The sequence below is a fragment of the Corvus brachyrhynchos genome, unplaced genomic scaffold (assembly GCF_000691975.1).
Source record: "Corvus brachyrhynchos isolate BGI_N302 unplaced genomic scaffold, ASM69197v1 scaffold83, whole genome shotgun sequence".
In the NCBI taxonomy this organism is placed as follows: domain Eukaryota; kingdom Metazoa; phylum Chordata; class Aves; order Passeriformes; family Corvidae; genus Corvus; species Corvus brachyrhynchos.
Genome location: NW_008238464.1, coordinates 12,436,918 through 12,457,697, shown reverse-complemented (window position 1 = coordinate 12,457,697; position 20,780 = coordinate 12,436,918).

The window sequence follows — 20,780 nt, the reverse complement described above, 5'->3', positions numbered from 1 at the left end:
CACTCTCCCTCCTTAGGAAGCTGTCAAGAGCAATGAGGTTGCTTCCTGGTCTCCCTCTCTCCAAGGAGACAAGCCCTAAGTCCTCAGCTGCACCTCTCAGGACATGCCTTCCAGCCCTTTTCACCATATTTGTTGCCCTCCTCTGGACAAATTCGAGCTCCTTCGCATCCTTGTTAAATTTTGGGCCCAGAGCAGCACGCAGTGCTCAAGGTAAAGCTGAACCAATGCTGAATACAGGGGGCAAATCACCTCTTCTGAGTGGCTGGTGATGCTGTTTGATGCACTCCTAGGTGCAGCTTGCCCTCCTAGGGCTAGCCTGGATGAGAACTGTACCACAAGTAATTTCAAGAAATGTACATACTGACAGAGGTAGGCATTTTGTTACATATAAGCTATGTTTTGAAATGTCAGCTGGGCCATAATCAGAAATAACCAATATTAAAATGTAATGAAAATCCACATTCCTATTGTAGGTTAGGGTGAAAATGTGCTCTAAAAATAAGTTAGCCTTTATGTATTGCACATTACACCCCAGTATCTATCTCAAAAGAAATTTATACATGCTTTTCTACATAGCATAGTAACAAAAAGTCCTTGTGCAAGTGTTACAGAAATTAACTACGTAAGAAGTCTTAATTATCAGCATAAATTCTCCAGTTGCTTGATAAACAATAAATTTATATGATGATTCTGCAGACATTTAGAATTGTGCTACACTACAGTGATATACCATTTAACAAATACTGTACACCATTACATTTAAAAACATCATATTGTAAACAGAAGGTTTTAAACTTACAGCTTACAAAGCTGCTTCATACCTCCAGCATGCGGTATATGCTCACTTTCATCCATCTAAAAATATCACATTTGTAAAAATCTAATCTCTGGAAACATGACTAGATGGCCTTAAAATAGTCAGTTTGCTGATGGATTTATAACTTTATCTGCATTTCGCAATTACACTCAAAAGCATATTTTAAAAAGAGTAAGTTCATGCCACTTCCACAAATAGGCATTTGCAACAGGCTTTGAATTAAGTTCATATCAGACTGCAGCTCGCATAACGAATAAATATATTGTTCTATAAGCAGCAGAAAGAAATCTGGGTTCTGACACTTTCATAGAACAGGCCTGTCGAAGAGCCTCACAAACTCCTGCTATTATCCAGACGATTACACCATGTGCTGCCTGGCCAGTCAGCGCTATGCCATGGAATGAACCACAAACTACCCAAGAGCTCTTCCCATTTTGTGAGGGAGTGGCATGACTTTGGTCTCCTTTACCCCCTCAGCCCCTAATCCTTACAACACCTGGAGGAATTCCTTATCTTTGAGCACATTAACACTGAGGAACTGTGGCTGATGTTTAACAGAACCAAGTGTTCTATTCTGGGAGGAATGGAGTGACAGACAATTCCAAACTGCACATTAGGAAAAGCTTCTTCACCTGGAGTGTAGCTGGGCACTGGAACCGGCTCCCCAGGCAAATGGTCACAGCACCAAGCCTGCTGGAGGAGGCATCTTGGATGACTCTTAATCCTACAGTTTAGTTTTAGGCAGCCCTGTGAGGAGCAGGGAGTTAGACTTGATGACCCTTCTGGGCCCCTTCACACTTCTATATTCAGATATTCTATGATTTTATGAATGCAAACTACAGATTTTGTTTCGTAGGAAAACCTCACTAATGCTCACACAGGGGACGTACTCAAGATGCCTGAGCTCCCACGTAGTTCATGCTACTCAAGCATAGTTTGTGGGCTGATCCACCTTTTAGTTTTTACCATACAAACTCTGGCTTCTGCTGGCAAATGCTGCAATCAGGCAGAAGTCACTCTAGCTGTAGCTGTTAATGTGCCCACGGTACACAAACTGATTATTTCAGTTTCTTTTTCCTCTCAACCTTTTCATACTCTTGCATTCAAGCAGTGCAAGTTAACATCCAGTGAAATGGCTCTCCTTGTCAGCAGAGCAAAACACCTAAGTAACATAACACTGCACAGCACCACAGCCAGGCAAGCCACTTCACAAGGGAAAGCATGGTGCTTTATGTGCACTTCCTAGTTAAAGAGAAGTACTGGTGTTCCAGTCTAAGCAGCTGTATTCTTAACAGCCAACTGGCTTTTTAATTTTCAAGGCAGTAATACTGAGATTTTAATAAATTCTTAAATAGCACAAATTCATAAAAATAACAAGTTATTTGAACTGTGAATTGTGCTGGTGACTAATATGCCTGTTCCTCAATCTATCGTACTTTTGAAGTTACAAAAATATACAGTAAATGAAGCTCCGGATGATGATATTTAGCTGTCTTGAAATTTCCTTTATGTTCTGCCAACTTCAATTCTGATCTGGACTAGAACAGTAACTGGTAAACAATAATCTGGCATGCATTCATTAGCAGAAAAACAAACAATATATTTTTAAAAGTACAATATACCAGATAAATTTCCATTTCACAGTAGAAGACTTCAGCTTCTAGTCAAACGTACTTGCTTTATTTTGTTGTTGACTGCAAAATGGCTTAAAAATACTCTATTACACATTAGGCTTTTAGTTCTAAGGCCTTTCATTTAGCTATTGCTACTTCTTTTCTCTCCATTTCCTTCCATTTTAAGAGATACCATGAGCGTGAAATCTGCTCAATTTCAAACAAGCGGAATAGAATAGCTTCACAGGTTAAAACAGTTGTAATTCTTATGTTTACTTTTACGGATTTGAAAATGATTTCACGTTATTCTTACTACTTAAAAAATACCCTCACTATGGGGTAAAACATCCAACAGACTAGACGGGAAAAACAGTGACCTTGGAGGACTACAATGACATTCAATGTGACAACAGTGTCTCAAATAAGCAAGAGACAAAAAGGGAAGAAAAAAAAGGAAATTTCAGAGATTTCTATAGTAATCAGCTATCACTTATCAAAACATTTCTAGTGAAAGTGTATTTTTAAATACATACAGGTGTTTAAAAATGAGGGAAGTACATACTGATTTAAAGCTTACGATCCTTAGCTTCTAATTAATAGTATCTTTGTTATTTTAGGAGCCTCATGGGTATTTAGAGGGCTAAACTGCAATAAAACCAAGGTACACAAATGAAACCTATTAAGGTCGTCTTGGTCAATAAACACTAATTGCATCAAACAATAGCCGCAGACGATGGACAGCTCTTGCCAGTGGGCAGGAGAGGAGGAGTGCACATCCTACAGCCCCTAGCACTGAGGAACGGCTATCGTCCATCCCTCTTCCCCAGCTCCTCCAACCCCAGCCCTCTTGCCCACCAACAAGAAGCAATTCAGTAGTATTTCAACAGCCATATGGCTGTGCCAGGCAAGTTCGGCCTTGCTGCCTCACACTGCTGCTGTTCACCTCCTTCCTGGCTTCCCAGAGCATCTGCCAGCCAACGCGTTCTGCCACAATAGACACCCGTGGCAAAGTTCTCTTTCTCATGTTCCCCGGGGAGAGGCACAGAGGCTCCATCAAACCTGTTCCACTGTCCCAGAGGATGCTTTATGTGGGTCAGGGGAGAATGGTGAGCAGCAACATGCCCAAGGAGCCAGGCATGGCACCAAGCAGCGCCTGCAATGCCCGACCGATAGCCCGAGAGCAGATCCTGCTGGGGCAGGATGCTGGTCTGCAGCACTGGGCACACATGGCAGACACAGCCCCACAGGCTGACCTCACAGCAATTCTGGAGAATATGGCAAACCATGTCCTTCAACAATACAAAAGACATCCACATTGTTTCTCAAAATGGCTGGATAAATGAAGCCCAGTGCCTGCCTTATACAGAAAGCCTTTGAAAAATCCTGTTTCTTGCAAGAGGGAAAAACCACCTCAAACATTTATAAACTACCCAAACTCTCCATGTACACTGCCTGGGAACTCCATGAGTTCCCTTTTTCCTACATTATGAACCAGACTGCATATTTACAACTGTTTCCTTCATGTGACTAAAGCTTCACCTGCGATCCCCACGCCTGTCTTTTCATTCTGCCCTCTGAATACCACTGCAATTTATTAAATTCCTTTGGTGACAGGCCTCCTTCATCTCAAAAGAGAGCATTAACTTCTCTAAGGATCCTAACAGGAGGAACTAACCATGACTAGACAATGTTTGAAATGTACACTTTTTTCTTTTAGTTGCAGAATGAGTCTGCATTGCTGGTGGATATAAAATTCAGACTGGACATACGGAGATAACTTGAAAGAAAATTTCAAAGCACAATTCTACACAGGTATGTCTCATGAGCAATTAAGAGAGTTGCTAACTTTCTCATTACTAAATGCTGTGCTATTTACATAGAAGCCTCACAGACTTGCTCTTCTCTAAGTGCATTGTGGGCAGCAGTCAAACATTCCTCCACCCAGCCTTCACTGAGAGGTGGCTGGAGGTACCCAAAGATTAAACATGAACCACAAAGACAAACCAGAAGGCCCAACAAGTAGTGTTCACTGCCCATTGAAACCTCTTAGTTACCAAGTACTGTTTTTTAAATCTACAAAGTAGAAGTAAGATGGATTTTAAAACATTTCAACTCCAGACAGGAAATTCTTAGGAATGATAAACTAGCAATTAAGGTCAAGTCCTAAACATACACACACCACACACACACTAAGATTTCTGCACACAACTGCTGCTGTTTATTCCTGTAAAATTATTGTGTATGCAGTTATGCACAGACATAAATATTGAACACCTACAGCCACATCTATATGAAGGAAACGTCTGGCCTACAATAAAAACATATTTCACAGAAATATTAAGTACATAAATACATTTGTAAGAGGTCTCCTTTTCTGTTTTTTTTTTTTTTGTTTATTTGCTTGTTTGAAGTCAAACTATTTAAAATTCAACTTCAGCATATTCATAGAATCATAAAATGGTTTGGGTTGGAAGGGACCTTAAAGATCACCTCATACCAACCCCCCTGCCATGGGCAGGGACACACTTCCCACTAGACCAGGTTGCTCAGAGCCCCATTCACCCCAGCCTTGAACACTTCTATTCATCAAAATACAGCTAACAGCACTTTGGTTTTAATGTTTAAGAACTGAAAGTCTAAATATTAAGGGGGAAATGGCTTTATTAAGTTAACTTCTACACTGAACTAAGTTCAAGAAGGAAAAAGACGTATTTGTAACAGGCAAAAAGATCACTTCTCAGCTACAAACACAGCTCCTTTTTAGATCAGTGTCAACCTGTACAGTACTGGCAATCATACAACAGGCAAAATAGTCTGCAAACTATTGCAGAAACAACTGGAATAAAGGCATATATGCAAGGAAGCATGATAGATAATATCAAAATTTTAGTCTAATTCTGATCTTGTACCATCAGGCATAATCAGCTCCCTTAAACAAATACCCTTTTTATCACCAGCATTTTAATTAATGTGCTTGCAATTATAATGTTATAAAAAAATTACAGTTTTTTAAAATAAGAAACCTTTTTTTTACCGGAAAATTAAGTATATCTGTGCAGCAGACAAACAACTGGATATAATCTAAAGACTGCGTTGCTTAAGATAAGTGAGGCAACTCTTTGATTTAGAAGACATGAAAATACTAATATGTCATTTCCCTTCCTCCCAAACATACACCTAAGTGTACCAGAAGAACCACAAATAGCAACTGTTCTTATGAGAATGTTTTTCATTAAAAGTTCACTTTACCTCCCACACACATCAAGATGACAATTAAAAATCAATTCAAAATGTAAGCACCTACGTCCTAAGGCAAACTATAAGTGCTCAGTTAACAAGTCTGTCATTTGCTTAATTTTGGTTTGGTGAGGGATGTTGCTGGTTGGGTTTTTTGTTTGTTTGGGGGTCTTGGGGTGGGGGAGTTGGTTGGTTGGGTTTCTTTTGGGGTTTATTTTTGTTTTGTTTTTTAATTTTGTTTTGTTCTGGTTTACTTTCATGAGTTTTTTTTTAAAGATTCATCAACAGAACAATTTGTAGCAATATATTAACACTTGCAGAACCAATTTTCTCTTTCAGAAAGGCCAATTCTCAATTAAAGGCTGAAACTGGTGCTGTGTAAATTCTTACCTCCAAGGGATCAGTCTCTTTAAGCTACTGTTTTGCTACCAGCTTCAACCAGACCTACCATGGATAAGAATCAGGGAGAAGATCGAACGTGGGGGAAAGCTGGCGTGCGTGCCACTCTCTCCAATAAACCACATCATATCAGCACTGCTGTTTCCTTCACTCTCGCTCCCTCTCCCCCAAAAGGAACATTAAATGTAATAAGTGAAGCAAGAGTTGCAGGATCAAAACAATTTATTTCTCAGTAGCATGATGTGGCACACATGAACACCTCACCAAACACCACTTTTCACAGGAAGCAGGCTAGTCGAGAATAGGCTTTGAAATTATCAGGTTCAAAAACTGTGAAACCAATTGTGAGAGAAACCTTTTGGAAACAGTAATTGCATAAGACCAACAAAAATCTGCCGGATGGGCGAGGGTTCCTCCTGCAAGGCCCAGATTGTCCTCCTTATCTCTAAGTTACTATCCTTTACTTCTTATCATTTCCCTATGAAGGTCTCTTGAAACAGTAGCTTGCTGATGTACTAGAAGTGTTCTTATGTTTCCAATCACTAGAGCTGAAGAAACAAATTAAGTACTATTAACAGCTCTTTCCATTATGAGCTGCATGCCCCTGTGACTGCCGGTTTTTCACTGCATCAGCCAGACACATAACTAAGATTTCTCAGAAATTTTGTGGATCAAAAAAAAAGTACTAAATAATAATTCTAAGGAAAGCTATTAGGTATCTGTAGTGTTGAACAATTAACCCAACTGTTTTGCTAGGTCAACAATGCAAATTTTTTATGTGGATTTTGGCTGTCAAAGTACTTGTTACTAGCAACAAAGGATGAAAATCAAAACTTTAAAAGCACGCCTAAATTTTCATTTCATAGTTTCTGTGGCTCGAAATTAATGGTCAATATTTAAACAGCCTACAGTATGCTTCTTACAGGCCAATATTTTCAACCTAAACAAAAAGAGAAAAAAATGAGAAGTCTAAGCTACTATCTTAGAGGTCCTAAACTCCTCTGTGGACAGGAACAATACATCACATTTTGTTCTTCACATCAAACTTCTTCCAAAAAATACCTTACACAAAGTTCCCAAACAGCTTGATGACACTACTAAGCTACAGAGAAAAGAAACCTCCAAGCCAATGCAATTTGCATGTAATTATTACACAGTACAGTTCAACATTTGATACTGCTAATTTCTAGATATTTATACATATAATTAATAAGTAAATCTATCTAATTTTAAGGCGCATCTGGGTCTTTTTTTTTTTTTTTGCATTAGGTCACTATACCCCATATTGTTTTTTAGTGTTTCTGTTTGTTTAAAGAAGAATAAAATTCCCATTTCCTATTATTCCAACCACAAGACAAGTTCTCATGGTTTTTTAGTTCAGAAATATTTGTAACAAATAGTAAACAGAATCACTACTACAGTAATAGTACATCTCCTCACTACCTCAAATGTTACATTACATGTAACTAAGCACATATGGTAAACAAACTTGGTACTAATTTACAACAGAGACCCTCCAACCTCTACATAAACCATATACAACCTGCACAGTCACCCGAATATCAAATGTGAGAATCTGCTGCTGAGAATCAGTGTCAAATTCTTTCCTTTCATGAAACTTATGCACATGGGAAAAAATCCACCCACCTCTATACAGACCGGTAGTAGCCATTTGGTACGATCATTTTCTTTAAAATATTTTTTAACATAATGCTTTATTTAATTTAGGGTAAAAAGATGGAGGTGATCTTTTGTTGCCAATGTTACGATGCATCCCTGTACTAACACAAATCATTTATCCAGGCACTAAGCAGCCACCAATTCCTCTGACTTCAACTGGAGCTGTACCCACCCAAGGCTTCTCATAAACAAGCCACTTACTTAGCTATCTATATTCAAAAACGTAGGCTTCTAAAGCACCCAGCCAGTGCACACACTACAGATACAAATTATTAACAACATAATCAACATAAGCCATAGCCACTATACAAACAAGCTTGAGTGTCTGTCATAAAAGCACAGAAATAATGAGGTGCAGGTAATGTTCATGTTTACTTCCATTTAGGTTAAACTCAACAGTCTGATATTGCCTAACAGCAACCCCAAAAAACCTCTGGCTTTATATTCAGGTCGCTACAGGATGAGAGCAGCACTTTTTCTTAAAAACATAGTCAAGAGAGACCTTACAAGTTTATCCAATTTGCTGGTGGTCTAGCTGAAGAAGCCCACAGCTTTTCCAAAAGCAGTTTAATCCCTCTAAATGCAGATCAGATGGCAGTCACAGCTATGCAAGGGAGTTTTAAGCAACTGGCTGCCTTTGGAAAAAAACCCCAACTGTATGGTCTGAATTACCTTTTGCACTGTATGTATTAGAATGGTCCTAAGACGGAAGGTAACAGCTGCTATCACAGTGAGACTGTCTTTTTTGTGTGTGTCATAATTATATGGTAATATTTCTGGAGGACAACACGTTTTGTTCGGAAAGTGTTTACGACAAAAAGTTAAGCCATGTCAAGTCCTAGTGACAAAGCAAGTTGCTGGAATGACAAAGTGGCATAACTGCACCACTTGGAATAAAACAATAATTTCATACATAACATACAGCTTTAAAAAGCCCAAGAAAGCAAGCTTCAGGGAAAGGAAATGGCATGTATACAAATATTGATAATAAATAATAATAAACAGAAGGTCTGTTCATTACATAGAACAGAATTTCTTCCAGCAGAACCTGGAAGAAATCATTATTCATCTGCTTGCCTGCTCAGTCTATTTTAGTGCAGGCTGCAGGAAATAACTTCCAATATTGGGGAAAAAAACCAACAACAAACAAACAAGACATGCAGGTGATGGCTTTCTGTATCTGATTTCATCAGAACTCTGAAATGTAAGTGCTGGAAGCCAGAATGATCCAATTGAAGACTACAAGACAGATTAAGCCTACCACAAAATAAATGAAAAAAATGCATGTATATACACACATTACATGGAAATGAGAAAGAGGGAGTCGTCCTCAGCTCCTTGAGCCAATGGTTATCATGCTGAAAACAGAAAATCTAGTTATCAAAAATATTTTTATCAAAAATATTTGATTATGTAACTTTCCCTTCGTAATAAACTAGCAAGAAGGAAAGAGTCAAATATACTTTATCCTTTTATAGGCAACTCCTGAAGAAATTATCGCAAGAGTCCTAACTTTCAGTATTTCTAGAAATGTCATATACTAATTATAAAGTGCAGTTAATCTTTTCTTCTTATGCACACACAAAAAAAGGTAAAATACAGTTTATTACATTTCAATCTAAGAGATTAACACATTGCTATTTACTTTTATTGGCAGTGTGCCCAAATACCCCAGATCTGCAAGACTGATAGTGAAAAGGAAAATATTTCAGGCCTCAAAGAGAGCAGATCTATGGTTCCCTGGAATGTGTAAACAGCCAGAGCCTGCTTTACTTCCCAACCCCACTCCCACCATACACACCTCCTCTACCTCAGCCCTCCTAACATTAGCAAGGAGTGCTGCTCTCAAGCAAAGGAGAGAACACAAATGTAGTAACATCAAGTAACAAAAGTCTTAACATTTTAACATGCAAGAATTTGGATTTACTGAAATAAGATGATGCCATATAAATAGCTGTAGTCCAAAACCAAAACCAGTACTGCATAAGACGCTGAAAAAAAGAAAAGAAAAATCAGTTGAGCAGGCTTCCTATATGACAGACCTGGTAAACACAAACTAAGGGAATCCAAATGCTTCTCTACAGATTATTCTTTGCGCAATTAAGGATCAGCCAGATCTGTATTCTATCAGAGAAAATACAGTTCACAGTCCTATATAAGAGAAAGGATATTTTCATAAATATCTGCACAATGTAACCAAACTGATGCCAAAATTTAAAGTTGGTATAAATTACCTTTTGTGAAAACAAGATTACTACTTGCATAATGATATATACACCCACAAAGCAGTAAAGTCATAAAAATAGGTATCATCACATCTTAAAGAAGTTTACAATATAATTAGACCATTTTTTAAAACTCTTTAAATTTGTGGAGCAATAAAGATACCTTGCACAGTAAAACTGAACAATGACAACAGACTTCCTTTTTTTTTTTTAACCCCACAGCTCTCTATAAAAACAATCCTGTGTACTCTAGTAGCTTGCAAGCCATGATTTGAAACTACAGAATTACAGAACCGATAAATATTACTGTTGTTATTTACCTAGTAGCTTTAGTCTTCAAAACCAAATCAAACCAAAATGTATCACAGAAAAAAAGGCAATTAAAACTGCTGAGTAAATGGCTGTATATGACGGGAAGCTCGTAAAACCCAAATGAATAAAAAAGGGAAAACTTGGGGAAAAAAAATAAATGCAGTAAAGTATGGTCAAACACTGAAAGGCAGTCTCATAATGTTGTTTACAAATAACAGATCACACGGCTCTCCCACTTTTCCTTCTATTAATTTTACCGGTTTTATGAATGCATTTGGCGAACATTCAAAAGAACACATCCATAGACTAATGAGGGTAAAATGCTGGCTCAAAGGAGACACCAGCAAATGCTCTGTCACTAGACTATTTGCAAACAGCTGAAATCAATAATAAATTCAATCTAAGCAAATGCAACGCATACAAACAGAAATTAAAAGACTGAGGCAACTGCAAATACATGAATGATGCTTCAGGCCACAGGGCACACTTTCTCACATACGTTAACACGTTAAATAGGCTGGCAAGACATTGGTTCCACTTGAGACACCAGAATGTACCATATGTACTTCCAACAACAAAAATAAAAATTAAGACAGTGCTAATCACATAAGTAGCTAAATATTTAAGACAACTATTCGTAGGACGTTTGAGTCATCAAACAAAAAAAATCAGAAAATTTATATTTAAGGTGAAAAAAATAAATGTCATGATCCTTCTGTGTAATTTTCCTTACCTACTGCAGTCAAACACACAGCAACCACCCCAGAGAATAAAGTAAATTAAAATAAAAAAGGTTGATATATCCTCTCCACGGAGGCTATGGTGCTTGCAGCCCTTACACAAGACAAGCATCCAGTGCCAGTTCCAAGATGCCGGGCTCTGTATGTGGTAGGTCACACTTGGCAGAACAGTTTTGAGACTAACCATGATTCAGACAGGCAATGAGACCATCCTGCCACTGCTAGAGTTTGTTAAACCTCATGATGTGGCCTTGCCTGAAAAACTAAGGGCACGTGACTGAAAAACTAAGGGCACTTGACTGAAAAAGTTCATCAGTTCCAACCATCCACCTGTGCTGGTCGCTTTTCAATGTATGTGTTTGCAACCAAGTCTTACACTTTATACTGCAAAATATTAAGCTCAGTGGATTTCAACACAGCCAACACAGCTCCTGCACATTTTGAAGAAACCAGGCTCTAAAACTCAACTTCATATTTGTCATCTACAGAAACTTCCAAGAACATGGAGAAGATTCAGATAAGAATATTATTCAAAATAGACTGTGGAAGTTTTGCCATACAAAAAAAACCTACTAATGTGGGCTAGGGGAAAGGAGAGGGACACCACAATCTCCACTTCATTACAGGAACACTGCCTGTCAGGATTGAAGCTAAAATCACGCACATCATCTGTTGCTATAAAAAAGGCTCAGAAATGTTTACTTAATCAGTCAAGAATCTGTGCTGCCATCATATAAGGCCTGATCCTAGAAATCTCCTGCACAAGCCAAACACATTTTTGCAACATCAGGCCATAGCTATAACAGGATTTGTTGAATGCTCAGATCACAAATGTATCACCAACTCTGTCCTTTCTGGAGTTACCCAGGTATCATGGAGCTGTCAGAAAAGAAAAACTATGGAGCACACAAAATAGCCATTAAAATGAAACCTCTTAAACTCCACTGCAAACCCCAATAGGTTTTTTGCTGTGGGGGGAGGTAACTAAAATAAAAGGTTTAAAAGCAATTACAAAAAGTTTGAAGGACAAAGCAACAAAAGCTTGTTCTGAGGCAAACTAATACCCTAAATCCAACTCTGTTAGCCAGGAAACTAACTTACAGATTAATAGAAGATTAACAAATTAAAGCAATCATTATTTCTAACTCTAAATGGAACACTGAAAGGGACAAAAAACTTTTTGTTTCATAATTTTCTTTTGATACTTTGCTATCCTAATGGATAAGCTGATGGAAAAATGAGATTTTACCTTAGTAAGTAGAGCTTTACATTCACATGTTTGAATAAATTAGCAACAAAATAAACTGACAATGTGTTTTGCTGTTTAAAATTCTTCAAAAGCAGTCATTAATTAAGTCTTCACAGTAGTTCTGTAGGATGGTAGGCAGATAACATTCCACTGTAAGTTGAATGTAAATTATCTACCCAGGTGTGGAAAGGTGTGCCCTATCAATTGCCTTCTGAGGTTGTTAAAGGAACAGATTTTTTCTTTCTTTTCATAGATATGTATTCAAATTTACATTAAGAAAAGGGAAATATACTGTACTTTAAAAGCTCATGGCAAAATGAATACAGGAGAAAGCAACTACAAAATCATTCACTGCAATTATCTGAGCACTTTTTAAATAGGTAGAAGATACAGGTCACGATATTATTTTTAGTAAGAGGAAATTAAATTTCTTTCACGCTGGACTCCATGTACATAAACATCTGCTGTGCACAACAAATCTTATCTACAAAGCCACCATTCAGCGCACATGATCAAACTGACAATGTATAATTGCATGAAACATGTTGTCATTAGGGAACACAGAACCCTTCCATGTTTCAAGTGGTTTTTAAACTGAAAATATATGCTGCTGGTAACATAGTAGATACCATGAAGAATTCACTGTTTAGCCTAAGCAAAATTTAAAATAAAAGATTTAATCCACAGTGAGGCACATATGCATACGAATACATAAAACATTAGAAAAACCAGACACACAAAAAAAGCCATTGCTGTAACCACAAAATAAGGTATTATAAACTACCCGCATATCACACATACTACCATTATAATACTGAAGAAACACACAGGAATAAGTGTTTTGAAGACATGACACCTTAGCCAAGAAAAAAAAAATAAACACAGTTCAGAAAATTCCTAAAAGAATTTCTTTGTCCACTTGATGGTCAGCAGGTTAAAAGCAGTGAATCCTCACTTTCGAGGCAGTCCATTCCCACTCACCTTCCCCCTCCTTGTAAACTGCCCAGGAGGGCTTAAGCTACATTCCACTTTTTACCTAACCTCTACTCAGCACTACCAGACTAGGTAGTAAAGACAGGATGGTGGTCTCCCAGGAAAGTAATTTTCATTCATCAGTAGTGAGGGAAACCATTATGTTAATGCTTTAGTAGATTTCAGCTGTGTGTAATAAATAGGTTCTTTCCTTCCACTCTAACACTGCGTTTTGGGCCACCCTTTCAGCTTCAGGGTTCTTTTTTTCCAAGCACTTAAAATCCTGTGAGAATGAAGCTGGATGAATTTTTATGATACACTGTCATGCACTAATTTTAAACTAATTGGCTCATTTAAATTAACTGATTATGTAACACTTATTGATACTAGCAGAAGTATTAGAGCTCAGAGTGTTTGGGTTTTTTAGTACAAAATCAGATTCCTCCAAATGCAAATTAGCATTGTTATTGAGTTACAACACCAGCAACCCAAACAAACCCAGTAGTAGTCAAAATGAAAATAAAGAAACCTTGAATAGTTTTCACAGAATGATATAAAATCTGTCTTGGGAACACCATGCAATGTTACTAAAAATGTACTTGCTTCTGCTCCTCACTTCCATTTTTTTGAAAATTGGCAAAGGAAGGAAGGTGTTTTTCTCATTAGAATAATCCTCAGGCATGCCTTTTATCTGTACCTCCCAGATTACAGTATTTTAGTTTAAAAGTCAACAACTGAAAAAGTAAACTATACAAACTACAGAAGCTCTCACATTAAAAAAGGACAAAACTAAAGCCAAAAAGTAAAAAAAAAAAAAAAAAAGGAAAGTTAAGCTGCAAGGAGAGAGATTTGAGTCCATCTATTTAGCAGCACTACCAATACTTTCTGAAACATTTAGAAAATATTTCATGTGTTTCAACCAATTCTATATCTAAATTCCTAGAGGTCTAACTCACGTGTGCATGTAAAATAGGCACGAAAAGGGTTAAGTTTGTTCTGTGACTGTAAAAAGCAACAGATAAATATCCTTGGAAACTAATCCACACAGTATGAACCAGCACGGTCTGTGCTTGGATTCCCAGTCCTAACTCATCAGCAAAGCTCAACCCTATCTGTGGAGAATGCTATGGAGGAGGGCAATTTTACCTCAATCTCTCTGTCAAGATCAGGGTTTAAATTTTACTTCTAAGAGAAACCAAAAACTAAACAATGTCAAAAAAAAAAAAAAAAAAGGATGAAAAAATGAACATAATTCTGAAGTTTAAATGCATATCCAGCCCCAGCTGTCGCCTCCTGGTCTCACCAGGCTCAGTCAGATGTACAAGCACAGTATGCACTCCTGACCTTGCCACATCTCAACAAGCACGTAATTAAAGGGTGCTGCACCTCTGTCTTCTCCCAAAACTTGACATCCAGCCCGGCCCAGTCTACAGTCATTTCACTGGCTCTGCAGCACCTCAGGTGCTGCTGACCTGAGCAAATCCTAGTTCAGGAAGGATGTGAAAGTCAAGCCACTGCACACTGGCATCACTCTCCAACCTCAGGGTGACACCTTTTTTTCTCCAAAACTACTTTTTGGACTACCTTAAGGCTATCCATGTACGTGTATATACGTGCACATGCGTGCATTCACACATGGCAATTAGTGTAGTTCATTTTAAACAATTAATATTTGTGAAACTGATTCCTGTTCTGCAATCCCAGCTGAGACTATCTGCTAACACAAGTCTTAATACTAATGGGTCTCTGGACACACACATATCCTCTGCCAGTAGCAACCACACTAAACCCAGTGGTACAGTGAACAAGCAACTCATAGCTGCTAAATGACACTGAAACCATCATCTTGTTATAACAATTCCTCATTCTGTTACCAACACAAATGACTTTACAAAAAAAAAAAAAAAAATCCATATTTTTACTTCACTTTATAAAAATCTCATGTTTTTATTAACTGCACACTGTGAAGGTCAATTCTTTTGAAAGAACATCTTTCCAATTATCTTGCTGTAGGCTACAGGTTTGTGCTCAAATTAACACAAACTCGGCAGTGGACACTTCTAAGCATGAAACACAACAACAGCTGTATACGTGTTAATCACAACAGTGCAACTGCTCCCTTCCAGCAGGGCCTCTGTAATATGACTATTTGATTCAGAAATATAAATCACAAATAGTTAGCTTCTCTCTTGAACTAGAGAATATTCTGCAGAGTCTCCATTCAATGGCAGAGGATTAATGAAGAGCTGATGGTGCTACACAGCAAAATACAGCAGAAGCCAAAGTTTGCCACTGCACATCCAGTGAAGTTTGCTGCCTTCAAAAAGGAGTACAACAAATGCATTATGCTGCAGAATGACAAAGGTAATCTATCCACCGAAGTAAAATCCTCTTTGTTTTCTTGAAGACAATGTCAAAACATATTTTCCAAGTAATTTTAATGCCTAAGGGAAAAATGTTGCTTTTTTGCTCTATTGGTGATTTATCTGAGGTATGGGAAAGTTGTGTTTAAACAGGAAAACACCCATAAAGTCATAATTAATGTCTCTATATTTTTTCATTTAATAAAAGTATTATTTTATGTAACAACGTATTCTAATGCCTCTACTCAGTGGTAAGAGGTTAAACTGTAACTAAGAATTAGCAGCTTAAATGAAACTTAGGTCAGTAAATGCAATCACATTTCAAACGGCACTGGTGTGATACATAGAGCAACTGTTACATACTAATGGAGAACACTGGTCTTCAAAAAGCCTTGTTTCACCTTCCAATAGCAAAGGGTCAATAAAACTCACTACTTAATTAGACTAGAGCATTTTGATGAGCATATATATATATAATTATTAGACATTATTAGTACTACTCATCTGTTCAGAAACAGGCCACAAGTCATATCATCTAAGCATCAAGGCACTGTTCGTCCACATGGTCAGTGTGCTGTGTAACCTCGCCTAGCAAATGAGTAAGATTCAACATCCAAGCCAAAATGTAGTTATGCAATGCACTTAGCTAAAATATTAAAATAATTGTTTCTTCATACTACAGTATTATCATCATGATTTTGTACTGCATGAACACCACAGGGTTCTTGGCAGAAATTTCCATTGTAACTTCACATAACCTTATGACTCTTTACATGCACTCTAGTTTAAACAGGACAAGCAGACACCTATTAATTGCCCATAATACCAATAGAGGTGGTCAAGAAATGGGGCTAAACATCATGACGCCCCTTTAACTGCATAAAGTAAACAGGATTATAAAGATGGAAGCCACACCATCAGATGTACCCAACCCCAAGTTGCAGTCATGCTCATAACCCAAAGTACAGCAAGGGACTGGTGGCTGGGACCTGAACAGAACAGAGGCAATATACTCTTCTCAAACAACAAATGAAGAAATGCAACAACTATTGCTACAGCCCAGTATTTTAATTAGTATCACTTTAAATAAATACAAATATGCACAGGAAAAGTGGCTCAAGAAAAGCAGCATGAAAGGCCTGCGCACCTTTACCTTCAAAAACTGTCACATACCCATTGTGGAGTTAAATTTGCTTTAAGTTAAGCTAGCAGAAGCAATTCTGTATTTCTACAGAATTACTAAACATTAGTAACTATAATTTATAAATCTGTGTCTAGGACAAAATCTCTACACATGAAGAACACTGGTCAGAAACAATGATGTTTTCTAATGAACACCCTTCTTTGACTGCTTCTAGCTTTTACACTGCCCTAACTTTGGGGGACTTCCTGTAATTGTAAAACAATATACTTTCAGTCATCCTTAATGCAATTCCATTATATTAATGATCAGAGAGCAACAAAAAAAAAAAAAAGCTTTTAAAATATTGTCTACTGAAGAAAAGAAAAATAACCTAAACCCCATTTTTCACATTTGTGTGCTTGTTTCAGTATCATTAAAATGACAGATTTTGTACTGACAGGAAGGCTGCTATTCCTATGTAGAGCTGTAGTCCCAATGTTTTTGTTTAATTTCAACCAACTTGTCCAAGTAGGCCATTTGGTAGAAACCTATAAATGGCACCCAGGGGGTCTGGGTTCTTGCTGTAAAGAGGTCAGCTATTTCCTCCTAACTAAAAATAGGCAAGATGAGGGAGGGGAAGAGGGAGTGGAGTTTTAATTTAGCAGCTGAAAAAAGAGTTTACAAAATTACTTCCATCTTGCCTCATAATGAAGACTATGAAAAAAAGAAGCTGTCCCAAGAGTTATAAAACCTGGATCACTTTATAGGCAGGCTGGTGTACATAATCTAGAATGCTAGGAATTAAAAGAGCAGTAGTAAAGCGAATCCAGGGTATGGATCACGTTATGACGCCCACCTCTCTTTGGGCAGAGCGGACGGATTTACCAGCAGCCGTGCTGCCAGGTGTTAACAACTCTCCTCTCTCCCACTAGCTGAGATCTCACCATGGTCGAGCAGATAAAGCACTACAATCAGCTGCTGCTCCCCTGAGTCAGTTTTTACCAGCATTTACCCGCCTGGCTTTTTGTTTCCCTCACTTACATTACAACCTGTTTAGGGTGAGAACCACTGTCTACAACGTTCCCCCAATGGCCCTGATTTGAATGGGGGCCCCTCAGCACTACTAAAATACAAACAGCGTCAGTTTAATACAGCACGAATTCTAACCCTGGACTCTTAGCAGCAGCAAAGCACAAGGGCCAGCGGCACTGAAGCACGCACCAACCCCGCTACCTGTGGCAATCGCTCAACAACCTAAACCTAAAACCCAGGATGGCTTTTCCAGCCTCATCTCCACAATGAACCAAATTCAGCACGTTGCTAAATCCTAAGCGTATTGCACTGCTGACTTATCTCAGCTACTGAGAAATAAGATCTCATCCACACTGAGAGACATTCTTCTCTACTCATTCCAAGCAAAGGGATGACAGGCCTTTAACAGCTGCTGCTGCCAGAGGAGGACTCTCCATTCAGGAAGCTCTTCCAGGAGCCATGGCACATTAGACATATCAAGTGAACAGCACATCTACTTCTGGCCCCCGTCATCACAAAAATGAGAAAAGCCCATCCGACAATCAATGACAGGACCAAAATAGCGTGAAATTGAATCAGGGGAGGTTTAGGTTAGATACCAGGCAAAGGTTTTTCACCCCGATGGTGCTGTGCACTGGAACAGGCTCCCCCAGGGAAGAGATCACAGCACCAAGCCTGACAAGAGTTCAAAACATGGTGGGATTCTTGGGGCTGTCCTGCACAGGCTCAGGAGTTGGACTCAACCCTGGTGGGTCCTTTCTAACTCAGCATATTCTAGGATTCAGTGAAAACTGGGCAAACTGGTGGAGCAGAAATCTGACAATTCCAGGTGCCCCTTCCCTAGCAAGGATTTAACTTATTTTTGCTCTTTAGCTACTTATTGTGGAGAATATCTGCAATCATTTAAAAAAGAGCAGTAGCATAACTCACAGCAGCGACATAGCAGAGAACATGGGAGTCATCTTACTCAACTGGATGGGGGAAGGGCAGAGGATGTATTCATATGACAACTTATCTGCAGAGGGTTTTTTTATGTCCTAAGAGACCTGGACAGTTGTGTAGTTGCCAGTGTTTACAAGTATGTGAATTTTTTAATCTTCTTTGCTTCTGAGACATGCTTTTTCATCTTAGGGGAGAAAAAAAAAAATCTTCAAATCATAGAATATACTGAGTTGGAAGGGGCCCACAAGGATCATTGAGTCCAACTCGTAGCCCTGCACAGGACATCCCAAAAATCACACCATGTGCCCAAGACCACTGTCCAAATGCTTCTTGAATCCTGTCAGCCTTGGTACTGTGATCCCTGGGGAGCCTGTTCCAGTGCTCAACCACCCTCTGAGTGGAGAGTCTTTTCTTAACATACAACCCAAAACTGCCCAGACACAGCTTCAGGACATTCCCTCAGGTCCTGTCACTGGTCACCAGAGAGACGAGATCAGTGCCTGCCCTTCTGCTTCCCCTCGTGAGGAAGCTGTAGACTGCAATAAAGGTCTCCCCTCAGTCTTCTCTAACCTGAACAAGCCAAGGGACCTCAGCCACTCCTCATACAGCTTCCTCTCAAGACCCTTCACACCTCCATGGTTCTCCTTTGGACACCCTGTAACAGCTGAATGTCTTTCTTACATTGCAGCGCCCAAAACTGCCCCCAGCACCCGAGGTGAGGCCACCTGCCCAGTGCAGAGCAGAGCAGGACAATCCCCTCCCTTGCCCGGCTGCTGCTGCTGTGCCTGATGCCCCCCAGCGCACGCTTGGCCCTCCTGGCTGCCAGGGCACTGCTCACTCATGTTCAACTTTCCATTGACCAGGACCCCCAGGTCCCTTTCTGGGCACTGCTTTCCAACCTCTCATTCCCCAGTCTGTACACCCAGGGTTGCCCTGCCCCTGGCTGTTGCATGGCTCACTGAAGGTGTTAAACACTGAGATGACAACAGCAGCTCTGCTCAAATTCTCCACTGTTTTTACCATTATTACATGTAGCACAAGAGAGATTTAAAGCATTTTTAATGTGATAGCATCCTCCCCCTCTTGCTTTCCTTTTTCCTCCCACCCCCTTTACAAATCTTCTGTGGGAAAGCTTCCCTGTTTTACTATTGCTGTCGTTGAGATGTTGCAATTATTATCTGTAATTGTTTGAAAAAAAAGCCAAACAAAAAAAACAACGCCAAAACACACACTAGGACAAATCCGTCTCTCTTTGCCAACAACATCTGCTATCACAGAATGAATATATTTAATTTAAAACCTGCCCAGTGTCCCTGTACATGACAGAACACTGACTGCAGGACAGGGAGAGGCCTAAACCCAGTATGTGCAGTCACATGGTACACAAGGCATATGATGCTAAACCTTATACATGCCACACGAGCAGTCCTGGTTAAAAGACCACTAATAAATGGGGTAAGGAATAAAGATATAACATCCTATTTGTCAAGAGTAAAGACCTTGTATTTATTACCTACAATCAAATCTCCCTCTGGCACAACGTTTATTTTCATACTATTAGTCTTGAAATTTTAATTTTACACTCCATTTTACTTCAAATCACCACTCTTTTCAATGGAATATTTTAGGTTTCTGCAACATTATGCTGCAATATTTTCTTTTTTTGGAGGAGGCGGTGGGTGAGCCGCGCCGAACAGCCCGCCTCCCCTCCCCCATCGCACACATCCACATCCACACTCCAAGGCTCGTGCGTCAGGAAGGGAGAAACGCCGTACGAATCCTCGTGGAGAACAGCAAAGAGGCATGTTAAGGCAACACATAAAGGGAAGCCTTTATTCCCTCTAAACGCCGACTTTGAGGAATTAATATGTGAGCCGAACTTTTAGGGTGTGGCTTGGTGTTTTTGCCCCTTGTTGCGCCGTGCAGGATGCCTGCCCCAGAACCCAACAACACATCATTAAATAGGTCAAGGGTCATTCGCTTTACATCACACCACACCAATATTCAGCCGCGCACCGAGCCCATCATCAGCCCCACCGCCGAGATTGAACGCGCACCACAAAATGGGGACCCTGC